The following is a 25,786-nucleotide window of genomic DNA, read 5'->3' on the forward strand; positions in this document are numbered from 1 at the left end:
TCTGAAAGACATGAATGAGCTTCACATTACTGTCAGTACTTTTCTTAAAACATCTATTAATTATTCAAAGTATGCTAAGGGCTGTTTTAGAGGCACAGCAAAATGTTCAAATAGATACTTCCAAATATCTTATATGGTTGTTTAATATTTATGATGCTTCTACAATGTGTTCTCACCTTTATAAAATGCAACGACCCTAGAGCTCTTCTATGAAACATCACTTGCTTCACAATAAATAAATGGATAGAAAAGCTGTGCTAACTAGCATAAGTTTTATGCCATCCAATTTGTCTTTCATAAGATTAACATCTTAAAGCAATGTGTATAATGGAGAAAAAGTTAAACCCATCTAGTATTAACAAAAGTAAATAAATTATAAGCCACTTTTTCATAAATTAACTTGTTTGAGCCTTCCAACAACTCTGAGACATAGTTAAAACAGGAATCTTGTCTCCATTTCATAGATGGGGCAACTAAAACTGAGAAATGCCTTAACTTCCCAAAAGTACATACATTAAAAAGGGAGACTGGGAATAACAAACAAACCTAGTCTCTGATATTTGATCCTATGATCAATGTCAGGCTACAGCACTTTGAATGGAATTACCTGTACTAATAGGAAAATTGTATCACTCTGTTCTCTCCTTTCCCAAAGCAAATTGTAAGAGAACTTAAGGTGATTCTGTAATCATGTATCTTCCTATCTCTATATTAGAAATTACTTGCAAGTACACTCCTATTTCACATCACTTTGGAAAAAAAAATTACAGACCAAGAGAACTCTCTGTGATAGTTGAAATTACTTTAAAGTAAGGCCAAGTGTCTCCTCAAAATAATGTGTTAAAAAGAAATTGTACCCATCTCCCAGATATTCATCTTTTAAGCCCACAGATGACCAAGAGACACTCTAACTTTAATATTCCTGAAAATTCTGGTGTAATCTATGTATGCCAAAGGGATGTCTTATCCTTATAAATACTCTAAAGGTGGGGATTAGATACCAGAGAGGAGACCAGTGTGAGGCTTTCAAACTGGCCCCATTTTCCAGATAGGATCATTATAAGGATAATAGAAATAGAGGATAATAAGAGGAAGATCAGGATTACTACAATGCAGTCTTTCAGTTACACTTGTATAACTACCTCACTAATCAGCTTTTAGCCTTCATGATTCAATTTAACCTAGCTGCCTCTCCAAGCTTGAGTAGAAAGTAGGCCTCACTCTACCCCTTGTACATCCATGACAAATGCTTCCTAATATTTAGATTTGCCCAAATATCTCACCATCTAGTTACCAAGGCCTTACTTGTAATAAATGATAGTGTTTCCTGATAAGTGAACATAAAATATCTTGCCATGAGCTCTAAGCACTTTGCAATAAAATGACAGATCGTTATTGCTCATCTATTATGCACAAAAAAACTGTCCTTCACGCAATAATTATCATTGCTGTTGGTTTTCAAAAATGTTAATTAATAGAAAGAGTGTAAATTCCTGATTATTATATCAAAGTTTACAATTAGCTAAACTAGGATAAAATTAATTTTTATCACCTAACCTTGGAAACTGCTAAATCTTAATTTTTATCCATGATGTGGCTTTAATTTGTAGCTATAATGCAGGGAAAGTTATTTTGTTTTTTGTTTTGTTTTGTTTTGTTTTAGTATCAGCAAATATTTGCAGGTTATAGTGGAAAAAGAAAACAGGAAACTAAGTAGTTTGGAGTGATCATTGCAAATTCTGTGCTCCAACACATGAACCAGTGGGAGTTTATTTCATTATCAGTATTTAGAATTCCATTAAAGAAAATAGTGGTGGAAGAATCCATTCTATGAATTTTTCATGTTAAACTCCCAATACATTTTTTTAAATTTTGGAAATAAATGTCTGATCTAAGAAGGTATATATCTTTTCCTAAAGTTAAATTAAAGGACATAATATTTCTCAGTAACAGGTATGCTAAAGATAGATTTTAGCAGCATCAATAATATTGATTGTCCTTGTAGAAAACCAGTCTGTCTCCACCTACTAGGGAATATTACTCAGAGCTCTTCTCTGTCCATAAATCTAAAAATTTCTGTCAATTTTATAGAGAGTGATTTATCGAGCTAGCTTAATCTAGGTGTGATATTTATCTTTCTTTACTATTTTTTACCCTTTCAGCATTAGCTTTAACAATGCCATCAGTGTTTGCCATCTGAATATCACCTATAACTTTGTCACTGCTTTGTCACTTCTGTATTTTCCACGTATACTCATTCCTTAGCATTCCCTTAACAACAGATAACCCTCTCCATGTACCACCCAATTTCTTTTTTCCACTTTGCAAAAAATGTTTTTGGAAAAAAGTTTGGACATTGTGTGTCTACTACTCCTCATTAATCCAATTGTCAAAGGAAGATGACTTCCTTGTTGCTAAATCCAACATTCATGTCCCTGAAATTTTTTGATATATTTCTCAATAGTAGTCAATATCGTTGACTACTCCTTCCTTCTTGAAATATTTTCCTTCCCTGTCCTTCATTACTTTATACTTCTTCTGCCCTATGGGCCATTCCAACTCATTCTGCTGGCTTCTCTGTGATGCTTCCAAAATTCCTTCAGTGACCCTCTAGTTTTCTGTATCTACCCAGTCACATATTTTGGCTTGTAATACCACTTATGTACTTCTGACTCCCAAAATTACCTGTGGGTGCCTGACACCTGCCAGGTATACCAGACTCATGTAGGCATATATGTATATCAACTTGGATATTGGATCGGGGACATATGTCACAGAACATTCCAGAAGAAAACTCTTGATTTCACCATCTACCATTACTGCTCCTTCTAACACTTTCCAATCAATAAATGTATGTTGTAGGAAAGGGAAGAGATTATGACACCAAACTCCTTGAATAGGCAGAAGAAATTAAATCTGCACAAGTGGAAGTGCTATTCTTTGCTGAGAGAACAATGACTGAAAAGACAGCAGGGGATGTGAGCACAGATAAGGGTAGTAATGATGGAAATTTGTGGAAATGATCTTTCCCATTCACTGAAATGGGAAGCAAGGTCTTCAGCTGAGAGCCATTGTGGAAGAGAGGCTGAGTATGCCACCAAAATCACATCAAGCTCAAAGACAAGACAAACTAGTGAACTTCCTGTGTAGTGATGGGGCATCCTTTCTGCAAATGAGGCATGGATCTACCACTGTTACCTATCACATGGAATACTTTTTTTTTTTAAGATTTAATTTAATTTGGGAAACCTGGGTGGCTCAGCGGTTGAGCACCTGCCTTCAGCTCAGGTTGTGATCCTGGAGTTCAGGGATTGAGTCCCACATCGGGCTCACTGCATGGAGCCTGCTTCTCCCTCTGCCTGTGTCTCTGCCTCTCTCTGTGTGTCTCTCATGAATAAATAAATAAGATATTTTAATTAATTAATTTAATTATTTGAGAGTGTGCAAACTGGGGAAGGGCAGAGGGGGAGGGAGAGGGACTAGCAGATTCCCCACTGAGTGTGGAGACTGATGCAGGGCTTGATCTCATGACCCTGAGACCATGACCTGAACCAAAACCAAGAGTTCGATGCCTAATTGAGTCATTCAGGCACCCCTCACGTGAATGCTTTTATAAATTTTACCAAGCAACTAAAACAAAGTACTCCTTTAAGGCTAAAAACTCTCCATGGTTTGTCCTTGGAAGAATGCTGGTCCATCAATACAGAAGAAAAAGTTTTGTTGCAAAAAAATTGTTGCAATCAGGCCCAATGAATTTCAAACATACTCCCTTAGGATATTAATGTCAGGAATGCAGCTCCTTGTGGAGACCATGGAGACCACAGTTAAGGCATGGAAGACAAAGGGAAATTGTAGGAAAGCACACTGGCAAACCATGAGGAATGTAGCATTGTTTGGTGGCAGGAGGAATATATTCTCAGGGAGTAGAATATTATGACATGCAATATTATTTCATTGAGCAAAGACAAGACTGAGTTGTCTAGAAGATAAAAACAGCAATTGGGAAGTAGGAGGAATATACAAGTATCTTTCCTAATACAAATCAAACAATAGAATTTCTTAATATGGCCTAAAATAAGGCTCACACATTACTCTTAGATTGTGAACTAATGACTATGCTCATAAGCTTATCACAGACTCATAATGATAAGACAGTAAGTCGTCAAAGGTTACTTCGAACATCCTCTCAATCTGGGCAGTCATCACTTTTAATGGATAACCATGAAGATTAAGTTAAGAAAATTTCCAGAGACGGGAATAAGTGACTTATCTGGAAAGGCAGTGTAGCTTAGTGGTAAAGAGCATGTTTTCTAGAGCTAGACTGTCTGGATTCAAACTGTAATTCTGTTACTTGCAAGCCATGTGATCTTTGAGCAAGTCACTTAAACTTTCTGAGCCTCCAGCTCCTCATCTGTGAAAAGGATAACAATTTCGTCAACTGTGAGGATTGTTGTGATAATTCTTAGTTACTACAAGGCTTAGCTCAGTGTAAAATCTCGGTAAACTGACTAAAAACAATCATCAGAAAGATCTTCATTACACCAGTTTTCAAAGTATATGTGTTTCTTTAACCGATTATTCCTAGTAATGAAATCTGAAGCAACCTAAACTATTTCAGTAATTCCTTCCTCCTATGACCTCCTACCGCTTTTCTGGGCTGTTTTTGGTTGAATTTACACAATTACAACATGAATTGTAATTGTTACATGTATTTCTTAAAAAGAGCACCCCCTTCTTATTCATGATTGCTCCCTTCACAGCTCCATACTTGCTGTGGGATATTTGCTCAAGGACTGTATATTGAATGACTGGCAACGCTTCCCATTTTTTTAATGATAACTCCATTTTTTTAAGATTATTTATTTATTTATTCATGAGACACACACAGAGAGAGAGAGAGAGAGAGGCAGAGACACAGACAGAGGGAGAAGCAGGCTCCATGCAGGGAGTCCAATGTGGGACTCGATCCTGGGGCTCCAGGATCACACCCTGGGCCGAAGGCAGGCACTAAACCGCTAAGCCACCCAGGGATCCCCCAACACTTCCCATTTTTAAAGACAATTCTTATGTGCCTTCTATGTGTTCTGCTCTTCAAGCTAAACATTTCCAAAATTTTCACTAGTTCCTCACATGTCATCATTTCAAACTCCCACTCAGCTTCCTTTGATCATATTCCAGTCTTTCAAAGATCCTCATAAAATGTGGCAGCCAGGACTGAACCCAACATGCCACATTTGACCTGACAAATACTGAATATTCTGGAATTATCAGTTCCTTAATGTGGACATTATTCTTCTATAAATACAACAAAGAACAAAATATGTTCTGAAGAGTAGCTGATTTATTAGTATTCCACCATGAATGTGTTATCTCAACAGATATAGTTCATATGAAAAAGCATTCATCATTGACACTCAAAATGTACCACATAGCTTTATCTTTTCTTTTTTTTTTTTTTTAAAGGATTGAGGTTGACTTGATATCTAAATATCTACATGCTTCTAATTCACCTTGCTAAGGTCACTTAGAGAGTCATATGATCATGAATCACTATTAAAGTATCTATAACTATGAGCTGTGCCTGTCTTGAGGGCATATTTTCTGCCACTAAACATACATATGTAATAGATTATATAATCTATTGAAAAATTGAGCTATACTCAATATTAGCTCATGAGTTGCACAGGCTAAGATATTAATCAGACAAGTTAAGGTCTCTTCATTTCTTTATTTTTTTCAGCTTTGCTAAACTATAAGAGACAAATAAAGCTATATATATATTTAAGATGTACAACATGATGATTTGATATATATTATGAAATGATTACCACATGACCGCATGACTCTCTAGGTGACCTTATCAAGGTGAATTAGAAGCATGTAGATATTTCTTTATGTATTAAGATACTTTAAAAGTTTGTGAATATAGAAATCCTACCATGTGAATTTCTTTTGTGAGAAATCAGAGCTTGGACCAGCACCAATGAGATCAAAAGTGTCCTTAGGAGAGTAGTAAGCACAGGCTGAGATAATGCTCTCATTATAATGCAGAGAGTTTTCTATTATTTTAATTTGATCACTATTAGAAGATATCCATTTTATCAGTTAGAAGATGGATATATATAAATTATATATATCATATATATATGAAGAACAAACTCAAAATCCCTCTGGGACAATCATGTATAGTGACAAAACAGAATAGAAACATTACTTTTCAAACAGGCTTATGAGGATATTATTGAAGTGAAATCTCGTGTTAAAATTTCTCCTGGACAGAGAAACATGAAATGCTATAATCAGAAAATGACATAAGTGAAAAACATTACATTTATGGGCCTTAAGCCAGGGTTTTGAAAGTAGACATTATAGGGGGGAAAAACATAAAAGTGGAAATTAAAGTATCAATGCCTTTGGCATCCATTTAGGGCACCATTCATGGAATAGTGTGATTGTATAATGATTTAGGTCATTCTTCCATAGGATACCATTAGGTAAAATGACAGTATTTTCCCCATGTCACTGATGAAGAGATTTGAGAAGCATTTCAACAGCCTCACTTCAACTAGCAGAAAACACAATCCTGCTTCTGGTAGCCGTGTGCTGAATGGTGCCAATGCCCCTTCTACTCCAGGAATGTGAAAATCCTGGACAAAAGCATTAATTCATAGCTTAGCTATACAGGGAGAAAAAGTGATCTCCAGTTTCCAGAAGCAGAAAAGAAGTCAAAACCAGAGTGTTAACTCTACAGGCTGATATCATGGTGCTTTAGGAGGTTATCAAATCTGAAAATATTCCCTGGTAGCATGAGGCTAAGGTTGTAATGTCCACAGAGGGTGTGGCATTGTGCCCATATGAAGTCTGATATGAAAAAATGGAACTGAAATCTCTACATCAACCCCTGAACTAAATGGAACTGGAAAAACTACACTTTCTGGAGTAGAGAGGCAGCAAGGCAAATGGTCATCTGCCCAGTCTTCTGGCTGGGAAATAAGAGTTCTCTGAGAAATCAAAAATCCTAGACTCTGCCACACATGTGCGGAGATTCAAATTATTGTCTCCCGTGAGACAGAGGAATGCCATGGTTGGACATTAATATCTAACATGAAACCCCTGAGGTCCTGTCGGAAGACAAGACATATACTCACAAATCCAGAAACTCTTTCAAGAAAAACAAGTGTTCTTAAAAACAAAACAAAACAAAAAGTAATTTCTCCAATATATTTTCTAAAGCTAGGGTAATTTTGATTTCCTAATCACTAAAAGATAATAAGGGAAAACAAAATCATTATACCAATATCATTTAGGAATATAATGTTAAACCCTAAATGGCATATTAGGAAACTGAATGTATCATCCTATTAAACAAATCAAAGATTCCATTTTCATTAGTATGTTGAACAACCCTACCACGGAAAGCCAAACCAATGAGTGATATTTGTGTTTCTCAATTATCACTGAGCTAAGAAAAAAGGAATAAATCATCAAATGCCAAACACAAATTGAAAGAAGTACCACAGAGAGGTGGGTAACCTCATAAGGCAGTTTTTAGATGGAGGCCTGGCGCTGAACGTTTGCTTGTTGGAAAAGGAAAAAATAGCCCCCTTGGAATTTCTAAACACACACTGATTCTAAATAGTTGAGTTTACAGCTGAATTTCACACTACTCACAAGGAAACAACAAATCTCCCCACTTTACTCCAAGCCTAAGGCATACCCACACAAATACAAAGTCGCAAACAGTATATGCATATAACAAAAATTCATAAGATGCTACACTTGGAAATGAGGCACCATGATCAAGCCAGAAAAAAAGTTAGAATCAGATACACAAAAATTTCATAGGTAAGAATCACTGGATATGTAATATAAAACAATTATGTTTAAAATATCTAAAGGCATAAAAGAAGGAATTTAAAATACCAGCAAAAGTAACTAAACAAATTATTTAAAAAAACAATCAACTGGAATAAGTAGAAATTAAAAATACTAAAAATTTGAACTTTAAATGCTCAGGATAAGCTAAACAATATATTCAATAGAGATGAGGAAAAACTAACAATAGATATGAAGAAATTATCCAAAATGTATAATAATAAAGGAAAAGGGTAGTGAATATATTGGAAATTAAGAGAAATGGAAGATAGAATAAGGCCTAGTATCTCTGAATAATGCTATTCCATTTTCTCTATGCTCTCCATCTTGAAATCCAGTTCTAGATATATTAAAAGAGAATTTTCCAGAATTGTTGAAATATACCAAACCTCAGAGTCATTCAGTTATACATAAAACCTTCTTTAATGGCTGTACATTTTATCATGAAGCAAATAAAAATTTTAATAAATTGTACTCATATGCAATATGTTCTCTGACACAAAGTAAAAATCAGCAATAAATGCTAAGTAGTAAAGCCTTGTATGTTTATAAATTATAAAACATATTTCAAACAACTCATGAATGAATGAATTAACCATGCTGGAAAGACAGTTAGATGATAGGTACATGGGAAAAATACTTAAAATGTTCTAAGTCAAGCAGCAGTACTGAGAAATAGCAAGGCTGAAATTTATGATCCGAACATACGACTGAAAAGGTTTGAAAACAAACAACAGAATCTAAGGAAGATAATATGAAGACATAATACAGGTACAAACACAACTTAATAAATTAGAAACAAATAAAACAATAAAATAGAGGAAATCAACAGTATTATTTGAAAAGATTAATAAAAGTGGCAAAAAGATAGGAAAATCAAATTAAAGCTAATTAAAAAGAGGAACATAAAAAATGTTACAGAAAATAAGAAGTTGAGAAGATGAAATTAACAACTACACATCAATAAACACAAAACTTAGCTCATATAAACTCACTTATACAAATATTATTAAACAATACTGACACAAAAAGATATGGGAAATATGGTCTTTCAAAATAGCTAAATAGTCAAAGAAACTGTATCAGAGTTTTAAAATTTTCCTACAAATAGGGCAGCCCTGGTAGCCCAGTGATTTAGCACCACCTTCAGCCCAGGGTGTGATCCTGGAGACCCAGGATCGAGTCCTATGTTGGGCTCTCTGCGTGGAGCCTGCTTCTCCCTCTGCCTGTGTCTCTGCCTCTCACTCTCTCTGTGTCTGTCATGAATAAATAAATAAAATCTTTAAAAAAATTTCCTACAAATAAGATTCCATGCTCAGAAAGTTCACATTCAAAAAATGTGAAATAAGAGGGAACATTCCTCGACATCTTAAAAGCCATCTATGAAAAGCCCACAGCAAATATCATTCTCAATGGGGAAGCACTAGGAGCCTTTCCCCTAAGATCAGGAACAAGACAGGGATGTCCACTCTCACCACTGCTGTTCAACATAGTACTGGAAGTCCTAGCCTCAGCAATCAGACAACAAAAAGACATTAAAGGCATTCAAATTGGCAAAGAAGAAGTCAAACTCTCCCTCTTCGCCGGTGACATGATACTCTACATAGAAAACCCAAAAGCCTCCACCCCAAGATTGCTAGAACTCATACAGCAATTCGGTAGCGTGGCAGGATACAAAATCAATGCCCAGAAGTCAGTGGCATTTCTATACACTAACAATGAGACTGAAGAAAGAGAAATTAAGGAGTCAATCCCATTTACAATTGCACCCAAAAGCATAAGATACCTAGGAATAAACCTCACCAAAGATGTAAAGGATCTATACCCTCAAAACTATAGAACACTTCTGAAAGAAATTGAGGAAGACACAAAGAGATGGAAAAATATTCCATGCTCATGGATTGGCAGAATTAATATTGTGAAAATGTCAATGTTACCCAGGGCAATATACACGTTTAATGCAATCCCTATCAAAATACCATGGACTTTCTTCAGAGAGTTAGAACAAATTATTTTAAGATTTGTGTGGAATCAGAAAAGACCCCGAATAGCCAGGGGAATTTTAAAAAAGAAAACCATATCTGGGGCATCACAATGCCAGATTTCAGGTTGTACTACAAAGCTGTGGTCATCAAGACAGTGTGGTACTGGCACAAAAACAGACACATAGATCAGTGGAACAGAATAGAGAATCCAGAAGTGGACCCTGAACTTTATGGGCAACTAATATTCGATAAAGGAGGAAAGACTATCCATTGGAAGAAAGACAGTCTCTTCAATAAATGGTGCTGGGAAAATTGGACATCCACATGCAGAAGAATGAAACTAGACCACTCTCTTTCACCATACACAAAGATAAACTCAAAATGGATGAAAGATCTAAATGTGAGACAAGATTCCATCAAAATCCTAGAGAAGAACACAGGCAACACCCTTTTTGAACTCGGCCATAGTAACTTCTTGCAAGATACATCCACGAAGGCAAAAGAAACAAAAGCAAAAATGAACTATTGGGACTTCATCAAGATAAGAAGCTTTTGCACAGCAAAGGATACAGTCAACAAAACTCAAAGACAACCTACAGAATGGGAGAAGATATTTGCAAATGACATATCAGATAAAGGGCTAGTTTCCAAGATCTATAAAGAACTTATTAAACTCAACACCAAAGAAACAAACAATCCAATCATGAAATGGGCAAAAGACATGAAGAGAAATCTCACAGAGGAAGACATAGACATGGCCAACATGCATATGAGAAAATGCTCTGCATCACTTGCCATCAGGGAAATACAAATCAAAACTACAATGAGATACCACCTCACACCAGTGAGAATGGGGAAAATTAACAAGGCAGGAAACAACAAATGTTGGAGAGGATGCGGAGAAAAGGGAACCCTCTTACACTGTTGGTGGGAATGTGAACTGGTGCAGCCACTCTGGAAAACTGTGTGGAGGTTCCTCAAACAGTTAAAAATAGACCTGCCCTACGACCCAGCAATTGCACTGTTGGGGATTTACCCCAAAGATACAAATGCAATGAAACGCCGGGACACCTGCACCCCGATGTTTCTAGCAGCAATGGCCACGATAGCCAAACTGTGGAAGGAGCCTCGGTGTCCAACGAAAGATGAATGGATAAAGAAGATGTGGTTTATGTATACAATGGAATATTACTCAGCTATTAGAAATGACAAATACCCACCATTTGCTTCAACGTGGATGGAACTGGAGGGTATTATGCTGAGTGAAGTAAGTCAGTCGGAGAAGGACAAACATTATATGTTCTCATTCATTTGGGGAATATAAATAATAGTGAAAGGGAATATAAGGGAAGGGAGAAGAAATGTGTGGGAAATATCAGAAAGGGAGACAGAACGTAAAGACTGCTAACTCTGGGAAACGAACTAGGGGTGGTAGAAGGGGAGGAGGGCGGGGGGTGGGAATGAATGGGTGACGGGCACTGGGTGTTATTCTGTATGTTAGTAAATTGAACACCAATAAAAAATAAATTTAAAAAAATGTGAAATAGTCTACTTGGTTATAATAATCAAAATTATTATAAACTTGATACCATAAAGCAAACCAACAAACAAAAGAAAGTGTTTTTAAAAATGACCAATCTCAATATCAAGCTAGATAAAGAGTTTGAGATCTTTTTCTGTAAAGGACCACATGGTAAATAATTGAGGCTTTGTGAGCCAAACAGTCTCCAATACAACTACTCAACTATACACTTGTAGCACAAAAGCAGCCCAAAACAATATGTAAATGAGTGAGCAGAGCTTTGTTTCAGTAAAACTTTATTTACAAAAACACGATGTGGCCATGCCCAGCCATCCACATGCCCTGCACATACCCGTGCTGCTGTACTGGGAGTAACCCATGATGAACTGATATATTACAAAAGCTCAGCCCACTTGTCTCCAAGCAGAAAGCCTCTGGAGTGGTACCCTGAGAACTAACTTTACCAGAGACTACATCCTTGCTTGGTTCTGTCCCTTTCCCTCCCATAGAGCACTCTCTCAATAATTTATTTGCAATCAAAGTCAGTCTGCTTTTAGTTTCCTGAACTAAGACACAACTGCATCAAGCAATGTGAAAAAGCATAAAATATAGTTAAATTAGGCTTGTTCAGGGATATAACCCACCCATGACAGAATTAAAGAGAAAATAATATGAATTTCAGTAGCATTTAAATACATTTACTTTTCTTAAAACCTACTAGCAAATTTGGTACATAAAGGAACTTCTTTAAAAGCAAACAGCAAATTCAAGGCAAAAAGAAGGAAATATTCCTTTTAAAATAATGAGTAGGATAAGAACGCCCGTTATCACCACTTTTCTTTAGCACTATAATGGAGGATGTAGCTAGTACCACATAGAAGGAAAAACAAATTAAACATCGAATAATAGGAAGACAACACACAAAATTATCATTATTCACTTAAGAAAATTGTCTATATAGAAACTCAAAAGCAATTATAGTTAAATCTACATAATTAATAGGAGAATTTAGCAAGTTTGTTGGGAAATAATATACAAAAACTATACCTCAACTTATACATACATAAATCTTATAGTTTTTTTTAACTTTACAATGGCAACAAAAATAAAGCTAAGAATAAATCTAACAAAAGTTGTACAAAGTCTTTTTAGAGGTAATTCCAAAGCTTATTATTAAAGAAAACCTAAATGAATAGAAGTCTGATTTGGAAGACATAATATCATAAATATGGAATATATCCCATTATTTTATAATCCCAATTTAATTTCAATGAAAATTCCACCTGGTATGAAAGAACAGTACAATATTTATTCATGTCATTAAGGTTATTTCACCATTACCAGATAAAACCAAAGGGGAATATGTTCAAGTGTATGGATTTGGCAATTAGTGGGCCAGGGTTAAAAGCCCAGCTCCACCACTGACTGACTATAAGACTTCAATAAAGTTATTTAACCTGTCTGTATTTCAATTTCTTCATTTATAAAATGAATATTAAAGTATTTATCTCAGGGATGTTGTGAGGATTTAGTTAATAGGTGTAAACCACTGTGATAGTTAATTTTATGTCAATTTGACTGAGCCAAGGGATGACCAGGTAGCTGGATAAATGTTAATTTCTGGGTCAATCTGTGAGGCTGCTTCTGGAAGAGATTAGCATTTGAATTGGTGGATTTAGTAAAACAGATGGCCCTCCCCACTGTGGGTGGACATCTTTCATTATGCTGAAAGTCTGAATACAAGAAAAAGGTGAAAGAAGGTTGAATTTGCTCTCTGCCTGACTGAGCTGGTTTCTCAGCCTTCTGACCCAGACTAGAATCTACACCATCTGGCTCTCAGCCTTGAAACTATACCACTAGCTTTCCTGTGTCTCCAGTTTAAGGGCAGATCATGGGATTTCTCAGTCTTCATAATTGTGTGACCTGATACCTATATATGCTATTGGTTCTGCTTTTCTGGAGAATCCTGATTAATAATAAAAAAAAAAGAGTCTTGTATAACTCCCGTTAGCCCCAAGATCTATTCTGGATCCTTCTATAATCTGTGCCCCATGAGGCTATTCTTTATGGACTGAATCCATAGCTTCCCTAGTGCGCAGGCTTTCAGTTGGGCTCAGCCAATGAGAGATGGATGAAAAGATGGCAAGAAAATGGAGGGAAAAAGCAGCGTGAGGGCAGAGTACTGTTTTCCCTGGCGCAACCCCCAACCTCACCCCCCCAGACCTCTGTGGATTGCCTGATTTTCTCTATGGAAGTCCACAGCTCCTCTCAAGCAGGTATATCCATATCCTTCAGGCCTGTGGCAATATAAGCTCTCCACAGAAGTACGGCACTATCATATGTTGATTTGCCTAAAGCATATTCACAACTTTGCAAGCAACCAATTGCTGTTCTATAGCATTAGAAAATGCACACAAGCAATTAGATCTATTATTTTTTTGTTTAAGATTTTATTTTTAAGTAATCTCTATACCCAACATGGGGCCTGAACCCAAACCCTGAGATCAAGAGTCGCCTACTCTACCAACTGAGCCAGCCAGGCACCCCTAGACCTATTATTTAAAAAGAAAACATTGACAATATTTAAAAGACATCTAGGAATATATCTAATAAAAGATGTCAGGCATAATGGGCAAATTAATAAAAGTTCATGATACAGACAGACATAGTAAACGCTAACATTTTTAGATGGGTAGATTATGTGCATGGATAGAAAGACCATATATTGTAAAGTTGTTAAAGTTTTCTTAATCTATGAGTTCAATGCATTTCAAACAAATAATATTTTTGCGGGAATTAAGAAACTGATCCAAAAATGTATACGGAAATTTAAAAGGGCCATAATGACAAGATAATTCTGAAGAACTAGGAGGATTACTCTGTATAAGACATATGGCTTATTAAAAGCAATATAGCAATTTTTAAATTGTGATGTTGGCAAAAATTTAGCAATAATCAATAAAACAATGGGAAAAATCTATAGGTGCGTTAATATGCATTTACACATATGCATACACACTAAGAATTTGGTATAAAACAGATTACATTATGAATGCATGGTGGGGAGAATGTGCTATTTGATTTATAAAGGACACCGATACATCTGGCCATTCATACAGAAAAACACTTTTTTTTTTTTTTTTACTGCTTATACTCTGCAAATCTAATATAATTCAAAACCTGATGAGATGAATTAAAACATAAAAATATTAAAAGATAATATAGGAAATATGTTAATGACATTGAGGGAGTAAAGGAGAAGACACAAAGACCAAAAAAAAAAAAAAAAAAAAAAAGGAATTGAAAATGAAGAGGGGCACCTGGGTGGCTCAGTGGTTGAGCTCAGGTTGACCTGCCTTTGGCTCAGATCCTGATCCTGGGGTCCTGGGATCGAGTCCTGCATCAGCCTCCCGAAGGGGAGCCTGCTTCTCCCTCTGCCTATGTCTCTGTCTTTCTCTATATATCTCTCATGAATAAACAAATAAAATCTCTTAAAAAAAGAGAAGAAATAGAAATTATGAATTTATCTTTGGCAATATTAAAATCCTCTTTCAAAAGCTGCCATTAATAAAGTTTAAATATATGCCACAGTGTGAGAAAAGATGCTTGGAATGATCCTAATTCTTAGGAGTTTAGTATTAGTATATAAAATACAGATAAAAATATATATAGATAAAAGTATTTACTGTATGTGCATATGCATCTGTGTGTGTATTGAAAAGAAGAACAATCCTAAATGACCAATGGCATAAAAAAGTTACTCTACTTCCTCACCAGCCAGAAAATTAATAATTTTAAGAAAATTTTGATGTCATTGTATATCAACAATCTGATCCACATCTACTTAAAGTGTCTGATATTACTAAGTGTTGACAGGCAAATGCAGTAACAGACACTTTTACACACTATTTTGGAACACGTAAAATGGTTGTTTTATAAAATTGATGGCCCGAACTTAGGGAAGATCTTCTTCCTTCTGACTCATAAGTTAAATCTCAGGTTCTTATAAGGCAGTGAATACAAGTTTCATAATTCTAAGATACAGATACCAATCAGAAAGATTTACAAATATATTTCTTGTTTGTTATTCAACATAACATTAGGTAGTATTATGATTTTACACTTTCAGCTTTCTCTTGACATGGTCCTTTCCCTTAGTAATTTTATACTTGTGAATAGTCGAGTTGTTTAGACTTCACTTTTTAAATCAAATTACCTGATATTTATAATCAGGTGATATTTATTTATGATAACCTCATATTTATAATGTGGCAAAAACATAAAATACCATTAAATGTTGTGGACACATAAAATTTACAATAATAATGCACAAGTTGGGATGGAATATAATTAGGTCCTAAAACAAAATAAGTGCTTAAGCCTGCTTTCTATCTACAAAATTATTCTGCCTTTCAATGCTGATATGATGGTAGTAATTTCATAAGCCTGGTTGAAAAACTAATCTGAATTTGAAAGAAATTTCCATTACTTTTCTTTTAGCTCCAGAATGCAGTACATAAATTGGAAATATTCACTTGTCAAAAATACCATTTCCCGTTTTCAGTTCTGTTCTAATTTCCATCCTAAAAGTCAATCTATGTGTGTGATACCATAGCAGGGCTTCGAGTTGTGCAGCCTGACATTAACAGAAATAAAAGATATCAAACTTGACAAAGAAGGAAGCTCTCCCTGGCACAGAGGCATTTCTAAAAATTGTAGGACTCCTCCATATATAGTGTCATTTAAATAATCCTTTTAATAAATGTCAATATCTAGCACTCTACATAATATTTTCACCTGCTTTTATTTCCCTAGTCCCAGCAACAAATTACAAAGAAGCAATAAAATCAACAAAATCCACTATAGTCCACTTACCCAGCTTGAATAAATTCTCAAGACAGTTAAGAGGTTTGTAGATGTACTTCAAGATGTCAAATTGTTTCAAAAAGCTTTTTAAATGTTCAAACAAAACAAATGTAAATGGAGTAAAAATATAAAATCTCCCTTTCTTCACAGTACCAATGCAGCGTTTTGGTCAAAATGGTTACTATAGCAATCCCGTGATGAATATCAATAAAACAGCCTATGTATCACCAAGCACACTGTGATTTTCTTTGAGTTTCTTTTTTAAGTAGGCCTCATGCCCAATGTGGGGCTTGAACTCACCACCCCGAAATCAAGAGTCACATGCTCTACTGACTGAGCCAGGTAGGCAACCACTGTTACTGATTTTTTTTTAATTTTTTTAAATTTTTCTTTTATTTATTTTTGATAGTCACACAGAGAGAGAGAGAGAGGCAGAGACACAGGCAGAGGGAGAAGCAGGCTCCATGCACCAGGAGCCCGACGTGGGATTCCATCCTGGGTATCCACGATCGCGCCCTGGGCCAAAGGCAGGCGCCAAACCGCTGCGCCACCCAGGGATCCCACTGTGATTTTTAAGGTAAATTTCCAGAACTGAAATTACTGAATCAATGCAAACACATTTAAAGCTTAAGGAAATTTTGGCAAAGTCCCACACAGGGTTTGTACCAAGATATACTCAAATCAACAGTGTATAAGAATCAGTATATGTTTGCCCCTTTGCCTCTACTGTCAATTTTTAAAAACTCTTTTCTGTGTGACAAACATAAATATGCATTCTTGGGCTTATAAGTGATGTTGAAGATCTATCAAGAGATGCACCAGCCCTTTAAAAACTCCTGCTCTCTTCCTGATCATATGCTTCAACCAATTGACTATTGTAACTTATGGAACTGAAATGAATCTTACTGCTTTCCCTAGTGTGATTCAATAATGTCTCAATAACATTATGAATGTTTATCCTTTCCTGAATATGCGACAAATATTTTCGTTCATTTTACGTGTAATTTTTAATTTGGTGTTTGCTTTGATCAGACAAAAATAGTTCCTTTTAATAGAATTAAATTTAAATCTTTGTTTTCCTTATATCTTTGAGATTTGGAGTGTCACTTAAGAAATCAAATTCAGAGGCACCTGGGTAGTTCAGCTGGTTAAGCATCTGACTCTTGGCTTCAGCTCAGGTCATGTATGATCTTATGGCCCATGGGATCAGATGGAGCCCTGAATCGGGCTCCATGCTCAGTGGGAGTCTGCTTGGATATTCTCTCCCTCTGCCCCTTCCCCTGCTCACATATGCACACTCTCCTTCCCTTTCTCTCATATAAATAAATAAATCTTAAAAAAAAGAAATTGAATTCAAGAATAGTAAAAATAATGTCCCATATTTTCATCTAACCATAATAAAAATTATGTAAGCTTAGAATCCACCTAAAATGTATTCTCATTCATGAGGTGAAGTAGATAATTAACACTACCTTTCCAAGAGTATGGCCAAATTATTACACCACTGACTATACCCTCCTTTGCCCACTGATAAAAAAATAGCATCTGAAACACTTAATTAAAATTTATATATACACATATACATAAAATACATGTATATATGTATATGTGTCTTTCCAAGTGGTTGGCCAAATTATTATACCATATAATGATATATATATAGTGACATACATGTATACATATATTATGTATATATAAATGTATGTATGGGTATATATGTGTGTATGTGTGTGTGTGTATGTAGGAATTGGTATCTGAATTTTCTACTCTGTTTCACTGCCCTATTTTTTATACATTTAGTACTATAAAATGTTTAATGTTTCTTTATAAAATCTTTGTATATAGTAGAGAAATCTTCATTTGTTTTTTCATTATATATAATTAGTTAGCTTTATGTAACCTTTCTTCAAGATAATTTGATAATCCTATCAAGTTGTATACAACATTCTTTTGTAAAAATTGCATTTAATTTTACACTGATTCAATTGTTTGATTTCCATTTCATTTTAATAAGAATCATGATGTTTGCAGCACATTTAAGCCACAGAGCTTGAATTTTGCCATGGTTTTAACAGTGGGTAAGACAACTTTCTCCTATATATAAGGCTATGTTTTCCCTTTTTTTTTAATAAATTTATTTTTTATTGGTGTTCAATTTACCAACATACAGAAATAACACCCAGTGCTCATCCCATCAAGTGCCCCCCTCAGTGCCCGTCACCCATTCACCCCCACCCTCCGCCCTCCTCCCCTTCCACCACCCCTAGTTCGTTTCCTGGAGTTAGGAGTCTTTATGTTCTGTCTCCCTTTCTGATATTTCCCACACATTTCTTCTCCCTTCCCTTATATTCCCTTTCACTATTATTTATATTCCCCAAATGAATGAGAACATATAATGTTTGTCTTTCTCCGATTGACTTACTTCACTCAGCATAATACCCTCCAGTTCCATCCACGTTGAAGCAAATGGTGGGTATTTGTCGTTTCTAATGGCTGAGTATGTTTTCCCTTTTTAAGTTTTTTCTTTACACCCACCAATAGGGCTTTATCCATATATCTATAAATGTCTTCCATAAGTTTGGTCAATTTATTTTTATGTACATCATATTTATTACTTAATTCCAAATTGCATTTTAAAATGATCATTGGTGCTAGTATATAGGAAAAGATGTTCTGTATATTTGTCTTGTACACAGGCACCTAGTACATTTTTATAAGATTTCTGATCTTTTTTTTTTTCATTTAATTCCTTTGGATATCATACCTAGAAAATCATACCATCTGCAAAGGATGATACTTCTCTCTTCCTTTTAACATATATGTGCCCTATTTTCCTTATTTTATTTCCAGGAGTTGTGTATATAATATTTGATAATAGGAATCAACTTCATTTTGTTCCTGATTTTTAAGAGTAATCACTCTTTATTTAAAAATGTGATATTTGATCAAATTTGGTAGATATGATTGATCAGATTAAGAAAGTTTCCTTTGTTCCTAATTTGTCCTTTTAAAAAAAATAGAAATAAGGGATATTTTCATGAGATGCTTTTTCACATTTGTTTTTCCTTCTCTTTTAGTTTCAAAATGTAGCAGTGCACATTGATGGATTTCTCAATATTGAGTCAATCTTTTATTCCAATAACAATTTTTTAATCTTACTACAGAAAGGATTCAGTGTGTTAGTATTTTATTTATAATTTTTTGCCTTTATTGATATTGTCTGAATGGTGCATCTGTCCAAATGTATGCATTTGCGTTTATGTGTGCGTTATATGTGATCTGTCCTTATCAATTTGTTGTTTCAGTCATAGGTAAGCCTCAAAGAATATGTGTGAAAAATGTATCATTTTCTATGCTCTGAAAAAAAAATTATGTATCACTCTCATTAAATAATTAGTAGGACTGACATTGACTTTAAACATTGACTTGGTTTGGTATCTATTTAGGGAAGAAATTTTACCAACTTTTCCATTTACTGCCTGGTTACTTATATATCCAAGTTTTCTATTGCTTCAGCCTAATCTGAGTGACAATATTTTCTTAGAAAAAAAATAATTTCTCTAAATTTTCACATGCCTTGATGATGTAATAGAAAGAACTGTTTTTTGAAAACATTATAGTATATTCCACACACCTGGTTATGAGTCATTTCTCATTCTGCGTGCATTCCCCCAACCCCTCTCTTTCTCTGTTCATCCAAAACTCAAAATAAACTTAATAAAACAACAATTCTACTGCTCTTTCCAAAGAAATAACTTTTGGTTTCCCTATCATTTTTTCCCCAATAATTCACTTACTGATCTTTTTACCATTTTTTTTAAGTTTCATTCTGCTTATATATCTTATATATTTGAAATATACTTTAATATGTGTTGAAGCTATACTTTAAAAAAAATAATTTATTTATTCATGAAAGATACAGAGAGAGAGAGAGAGAGGCAGAGACACAGACAGAAGGAGAAGCAGGCTCCATGCAGGGAGCCTGATGTGGGACTCGATTCGGGACTCCAGGATCACACCCTGGGCCGAAGGCAGCACTAAACCCCTGAGCCACCCAGGCTGCCCAAAGCTATACTTTTTTTAAACAAAAATGTCTGAGGCTATAAATGTTTTCCCTGAATTCCTCTTCAGCTTTACTTTGTTTTGATATGAAAAAAAAAATGATATTCTCACTTTCCTTTATTTTTATATTTATAATTTCCATTATGAATAATTTTAATTTATATATTATATATTAACCTTCATTAAAGGACAGTTTGGAGTTTAGAGCTATCCTGTTGCATTTTCCATTTTTATTGCATTATATTAAGTGAATGTAACTTTTAGAGGTTTTTCCTTTTCTTTTTCCTTTTTTCTAATTTTCTGAGATTGTTTTGAGTTATTGCAGAGTTGACTTTTCCAAACATGTTTGAAAAACTTTTATTCTCTGTACTCATCTTTCTTACTTAAACCCTCGATACCATTATTTTTGGTCTACTTAATCTATCACATTTTAATGCACACTAATGTCCTACTAAAATGGTAGCTTGGTTCATTTGTCTTTAAAATTATTATTCATATTTTGCCTTAAGTATTTTATTTTTTTTTTGGTAGGTTCTATGCCAACATGGGGCTTGAACTCACAACCCCTAGATCAAGAGTCATATGCTCTATCGATTGAGTCACAAAAGATTCAAGGCCACTGTGTTTGTTTTCTCGGACTGAAATTTTTATCAATATGAAATTGATGTCTACTTAATGCATTCACCATGAGTTCTAACTTGTCTGAGATCAATACTGCACTATCCATTTTCCTTTTGTAAGCAATACTAAATATCTTGTGATTCTTTTATATTTATCAACTTTAATTTATTCCATTATAAGCTCTTTATGTTGAAATTATTATATCCTATTTTCTTTTAGTAATTACTTATTGTTCCATTGTACTGATTTGTCTCATTTTTAAATTAACATATTTTCATTTTAAAGTATGCAAAAATTTAAATACACATGAAATTATACAACAGATTACCATTTAACAACCAATTAGATTTAACGGCCATTTATAGAATAAATCACCCTGCATCAGCAGAATACACATCCTTTTCATGGTCAAATGGAATAAACACCAAGATAGATCATGCCTTAAGCCATAAGACAAATCTTAACCGTTTTATAAGGATTGCAATCATCCAAAGTATGTCCTCTGACCATAATAGAATTAACTAAAAGTTTTTAGGATTTTAGGAAATGATCAGAGAGGAAACCACAAGGAAAATCAGAAAATATTTTAATGGAACAAAAAATACTTTATTCTTAATTACGAGGAATTGGAAACAGCTTAAATGTCTGTACATTAATGGTGAATAAACTACTCAGCCATAGAAGAAATGAACTTCAAATGTACACAACTTCTGGTCTACACAATAACATGCTGAATCTCGAGGGAAAAATGCCAGAGTAAAAAGGCTACATACTATGTAACTCCATTTATATGACATTCTGGGCAAGGTAAGTAGATATGTAGAAACATAAAAACATCCAGTTTTCCAGGGGTTGGTGGGGAAGTGATTTTAAAAAGGCAGCACAAGGGATATCATGGGGTTAATGTAACTCTGGTTACTGGTCATTTCTGGTGATTGTCATGCAACTGTATTCATGTGTCAAATTCCTAGAAAACCCCAAGAAGTGTGACTTTCTGTCTATAAATTTTAAAAATGAATAAAATGTAAAGATATATATGGGTGGCAAAAATATCCTCAAGTTGTCTGGGCAAAAGCATTTTAAATTCCTTTTCACTAGTTTTCACTCTCTCTTCTTCAGGAAATTGAAGCCAACAACTCCAGAAAAAAAAAAAAACAAAACAAAAAACAAGAACTGAGAAAGAATTATCACACCTTCATGATCATTCCAAAGGTGAAAAGAAGAAGGAGGAGGAGGAAGAGGAAGAGAAATAATAATATGGCAGCAGAATAAATCACTGCAATTCTCTTAAGGTCCTCTTTCTGCCCTATTTTATTGTGGGGAATCTCTTACTTCAGCGCCACCTTAGCAACACTCAGTGAGAAATGACCTACTTGTTTATGATGGAGCTAGAACCCCCTCTCTTCCCAGTTGGTTCTTTGAGTTTTCCCCCCCAGTTCTGAGTAGCTACTCACTCTGCTGTTCTGCTTAGCCATGAGAATTCCTTTCATCTTTACCATCACCCTTATCCCAGCTGACACGCCAGCACCTTCTTTGGATGAATTACTCCAGCCTGAGGTGGACCAGCTCTCGTTCTGGGACTCAGCTGTTCATTCCCATCTAATAGGCACGAACAAGTTTCTTTGATCCCTACAGCCGCCTGTGGTAACCCCAGCAGCTGGAGCATGAAATCTTGGATTACAGACTAGAGTCTTCAGCCCCAGCACCCCCTCACTGAAACAGTGGACAGAGACCAAAAGTACCAACTCAGGTAGCAAAGAAATTAAGTAACAAGAGAGGCAGGGCAATTTGTTTTAAATAGAGGGGAGTTGCTATCTTCAGGAACCAAATGCGTATCAGTGTTGCTTTAAAAATGGTTTCAATCATTTTAAAATGTAACTGTGCTAAATTTTCTAGGTGTTACTGCTACAGAAAAAAGAATATAGGTTAGAATCAAACAGAGCAAAGCTTGTCCGAGATCCCTCCAATAGAAGCCTTCCTCCTCCTGGCCCACTGTCCGCCCCCTACTGCTTAAATGACAAGGGTGCAGTGAGCCAGCTGTGATCTGTAACTGCCCAGTAAGTGCTCAGTGGTGCTCTAAGAGATGGTCCTGTACCTGTCACATAGTTACCCTCTTCCTTCTCCCTCAGATTCTTACTGAATGTTAACTCTAGGAGCTAACAGCTCTGTAGAACATAGGGTAGGAGGCTGTGAGTCATATTTTAGTCATACTTCAAAAGTGTAAAAAATAAATCACACTATAGTTCCCCTCTCGTGTTATTCTTTCGCCTTTGATGAACCCATTAACCAGTTCCTTTGTAGTTAGAGTATATCAAGTCACAGATGTAAATACTAGATTTTCATATTCAGTTCAGTGAAATGCTTAAGCTTCTTTTCTGTTTACATGGAAAATTTATAACATTCTGGCAGATAACATGAAATACAGAGTTAGCTGAGGATATGTGAGAAAATGTTTGTGTGGCAATACAGAGACCATAATAAATATTTTGCTTATTATTCACATTTTATGTTTTCTCTTCCACATATTTTCCAAAGGAAATATCAAGGAAGAAAGCTTCCATAGTGGAAAAGCATGACATTGTTGCCATATGTGGAGCCCTTAAAACCTATGTCTCATCTTCAAAAATATGGCTGAAATATGAACAATGAGGGGGGAGAAGGGTTGCACGGGTTCATGCCATGAAGGAATGAGAAGTGCCTCAAGCTCCTTCATCATTTGCTCATATTAAAGATAACATACAGGTAGACAGGCTTTGGTTTGGGAATCACCTACATTAGAGGCACCTGGGTGGCTCAGTCGAGCTTGAGCTCCACATCAGGCTCCCTGCTGAGTGGGGAGCCTGCTTCTCCCTCTCCCCCTCCCCCTGATCCTTCTTTCTCTCTCACTTGCTCACTCTCTCTTAAATAAATAAGTAAAATCTTAAATAAAAAACAGAAATCTCCTACACTAAAGCTATTGGGTAGACTTTAGAAACAAATAAAATTCATGTGGTGAAATATCACTGCAAAAATTTTTCATCCTTATCTCTGCCTAAATTCTGCACATCACTCACCTTACCAAAAACTTCACCATGTCAGAAAAGACATGCTAAGAAAAAGGAAGAAAGGAAGAAGAAGCAAACTATGCTGTAGGAATCAGCCATGGAATAGTCACTGAGAGCTTTGCTACAAATATGTCAATACAAATGCCCTGCAGTCTGAGTACAGTAGTGCCCTCTTATCTGCAGGGGATATGTTACAGGGCCCCCAGTGGATGCCTAAAACCACAGATAGTACCAAACCCTATAAATACTATGATTTTTCCCATACATACATACGATAAAGTACATACAGACTAAGTACAGTAAGAGATTAATAGTAAATAGAACAATTATAACAATATATTGTAATGAAAGTTATATGAATGTGGTCTCTCTCTCAAAATAATTATACTGTATTCATCCTTTTTGTGCTGATGTGAGATGATAAAATGCTTACATGATGAGCTAAAGTGAGGTAAATGACGTAGGCATTGTGACTTAGTGTTAGTCGGCCGCTATGGACCTTCTGAAGATAAGTCAGGGGATCACCTGCATCCAGCACAAATGACTGCAGGTAACGGACCATGGAAAGCAAAATGGCAGATCAAGGAGGGATTACTAAAATCATATTGGTGGGGTTCAAGGCAGGCTGCTCCAAAACAGGCTACTTCAGTATGTTGATTATTTTGAACTACAGCTATTTAAGAAGCAGCTGGTGCAAGGACAATCTGTCTTGTCAATTTAATTATTAGACCAGCCAAAGACTCTAGAAGGGAAGAAGGGAAAAGTTTACCTCCCTATAGCATTATATGGAGAAGAAAAATGAACAAAACTCTCCTTTTATCAGCCAAACCCACTGCCTGAGGGGCATATACACTGACTAATATTAGGATTTAAAAATGAAACCAATATGGCTTTTCATTTTGTGCAAGCAGAAAATGAATGAGGGGGAGGCGCCTGGGTGGTCACTTAAGTGTTCAATTTGTCATTTTATTTTTTTTTAAATTTATTTATGATAGTCATATAGAGGGAGAGAGAGAGGCAGAGACATAGGCAGAGGGAGAAGCAGGCTCCATGCACCGGGAGCCTGACGTGGGATTCGATCCCGGGTCTCCAGGATCGCGCCCTGGGCCAAAGGCAGGCGCCAAACCGCTGTGCCACCCAGGGATCCCTCAATTTGTCATTTTAGCTCAGGCCATGATCCCAGGGTGGTGAGATCGAGCCCCACATCAGGCTCGCACTCAGTGGGGAGTTGGCTTGGAATATTCTCTCTCTTTCTCTCTCTGCCCCTTCTCCCCACTTGTGTGCTCTCTCCTTCTCCTTCTCTCTCTCCAAAATAAATAAATCTTGAAGAAGAAGAAGAAGAAGAAGAAGAAGAAGAAGAAGAAGAAGAAGAGCAGCAGCAGGAGGAGGAGGAGGAGGAGGAGGAGGAACAGGAGGAGGAGGAGCAGGAGGAGGAGGAGAAAGAAAATGAATGAGGCAGGGAGAGAGAGGGGGACAGGAGTAATTAGATGTTACTAAAAGACTGGTGGCTGCAGTGGGGAGTGTATTGCGCTAGAAAATGGTTTTTTCCAAGAATTCCATGATTTTGCAGTGGAAGGCTCATTCCCGCCCTCCTCACCACAGTTCCCTGTGTTCGTGCGAAATGATGTCACAGTCCTCTGGAGAGACCAGATCCTCTCCCCTGACTTACTGCTGTTTTGGTATGGCTGTTTGGAAATATGTTCCTGTTGCTGCCATGATCTCAAGACGCATTGGGAATATTTTTTTTAATTCTTATTTATTTATGATAGTCACACACACACACACACACACACACAGAGAGAGAGAGAGAG

This window comes from Canis aureus, chromosome X (genome assembly GCF_053574225.1).
Source record: "Canis aureus isolate CA01 chromosome X, VMU_Caureus_v.1.0, whole genome shotgun sequence".
NCBI lineage: Eukaryota > Metazoa > Chordata > Mammalia > Carnivora > Canidae > Canis > Canis aureus.